The sequence below is a fragment of the Scyliorhinus torazame genome, chromosome 24, assembly GCF_047496885.1.
Source record: "Scyliorhinus torazame isolate Kashiwa2021f chromosome 24, sScyTor2.1, whole genome shotgun sequence".
Classification (NCBI taxonomy): domain Eukaryota; kingdom Metazoa; phylum Chordata; class Chondrichthyes; order Carcharhiniformes; family Scyliorhinidae; genus Scyliorhinus; species Scyliorhinus torazame.
The window spans coordinates 9,550,485-9,552,570 of NC_092730.1; the positions used below are offsets into that span (position 1 = coordinate 9,550,485).

Below are 2,086 nucleotides of genomic sequence, written 5' to 3' on the forward strand. Positions count from 1 at the left end.
TCTGACAGTGCAGCACTCCCTCAGTACTGACCCTCTGACAGTGCGGCACTCCCTCAGTACTGACCCTCTGACAGTGCAGCACACCCTCAGTACTGATCCTCTGACCGTGCGGCACCCCCTCAATACTGACCCTCTTACACTGCGGCACTCCCTCAGTACTGGCCCCCCTGACAGTGCAGCACTCCCTCAGTACTGACCCTCTGACAGTGCGGCACTCCCTCAGTACTGACCCTCTGACAGTGCGGCGCTCCCTCAGCACTGACCCTCTGACAGTGCAGCACTCCCTCAGTACTGACCCTCTGACAGTGCGGCACCCCCTCAGCACTGACCCTCTGACAGTGCAGCACTCCCTCAGTACTGACCCTCTGACAGTGCGGCCCTCCCTCAGTACTGACCCTCTGACAGTGCAGCACTACCTCAGTCTTGACCCTCTGACAGTGCGGAGCTCCCTCAGTACTGACCCTCTGACAGAGCGGCGCTCCCTCAGTACTGACCCTCTGACAGTGCAGCACTCCCTCAGTCCTGACCTCTGACAGTGCGGCACTCCCTCAGTACTGACCCTCTGACGCTGCAGCTCTCCCTCAGTACTGACCCTCTGACAGAGCGGCACTCTCTCAGAACTGACCTTCTGACAGTGCGGCACTCACTCAGTACTGACCCTCTGACAGTGCGGCACTCCCTCTGTACTGACCCTCTGACAGTGCGGCGCTCCCTGTGAACTGGCACAGGAGAGTGTCGGTCTGGATTATGGGGTTGAAGTGTCCAGAGAAGGGAGGGGGGGACGGGGCTGCTTGAATCCAGTTCCGTCTGACTTGGGAGAGAGAGAAGGGGGTGGCAGGGTGGGTGGGGGGAGAGCGGGGGTGGGTGGGGGGAGAGCGGGGTGGGTGGGGGGGAGAGTGGGGGTGGGTGGGGGGAGAGCGGGGGTGGGTGGGGGGAGAGCGGGGGTGGTGGGAGCAGAGCGGGGGTGGGTGGGGGAGAGCGGGGGTGGGTGGGGGGGAGAGCGGGGGTGGGTGGGGGGAGAGCGGGGGTGGGTGGGGGGAGAGCGGGGGTGGGGTGGGGGGAGAGCGGGGGTGGGGGGAGTGCGGGGGTGGGTGAGGGGGAGAGCGGGGGTGGGTGGGGGAGAGCGGGGGAGAGTGCGGGGGTGGGTGGGAGGAGTGCGGGGGTGGGTGGGGGGAGAGCGGGGGGTGGGTGGGGGAGAGCGGGGGTGGGTGGGGGGAGAGCGGGGGTGGGTGGGGGGAGAGCGGGGGTGGGTGGGGGAGAGCGGGGGGTGGGTGGGGGAGAGTGGGGGTGGGTGGGGGGAGAGCGGGGGTGGGCGGGGGAGCGGGGGGTGGGCGGGGGGGAGAGCGGGGTGGGCGGGGGGAGAGCGGGGGTGGGCGGGGGGAGAGCGGGGTGGGCGGGGGGAGAGCGGGGGTGGGCGGGGGAGAGCGGGGGTGAGCGGGGGGAGAGCGGGGGTGGGTGGGGGGAGAGCGGGGGTGGGCGGGGGGAGAGCGGGGGTGGGCGGGGGGAGAGCGGGGTGGGCGGGGGGAGAGCGGGGGTGGGCGGGGGGGAGAGCGGGGGTGGTGGGTGGGGGGAGCGCGGGGGTGGGCGGGGGTGAGCGGGGGGGAGAGCGGGGGTGGGTGGGGGGAGAGCGGGGGTGGGCGGGGGGGAGAGCGGGGGTGGGCGGGGGGAGAGCGCGGGGTGGGGCGGGGGGGAGAGCGGGGTGGGCGGGGGGAGAGCGGGGGTGGGTGGGGGGAGAGCGGGGGTGGGCGGGGGGAGAGCGGGGGTGAGCGGGGGGAGAGCGGGGTGGGCGGGGGGAGAGCGGGGTGGGGCGGGGGGAGAGCGGGGGTGGTGGGTGGGGGGAGCGCGGGGTGGGCGGGGGGAGAGCGGGGGTGGGTGGGGGGAGAGCGGGGGTGGGCGGGGGAGTGCGGGGGTGGGCGGGGGGAAGAGCGGGGGTGGGCGGGGGGAGAGCGGGGGGAGAGCGGGGGTGGGCGGGGGGAGAGCGGGGGTGGGCGGGGGGAGAGCGGGGGTGGGCGGGGGGAGAGCGGGGGTGGGTGAGGGGACGACCAGGGAGTGCCACAGCCATCCTAAAACCAGGCAGCATCCCCCC

The 2,086-nt window shown here is 73.1% G+C and overlaps 1 protein-coding gene across 1 annotated transcript in view; it reads right to left on the bottom strand.

Annotated features, from left to right (window-relative positions):
- The window catches only part of slc8a4a (solute carrier family 8 member 4a), a 903,507-nt gene that overhangs the window by 441,062 nt on the left and 460,359 nt on the right, over positions 1-2,086 (bottom strand).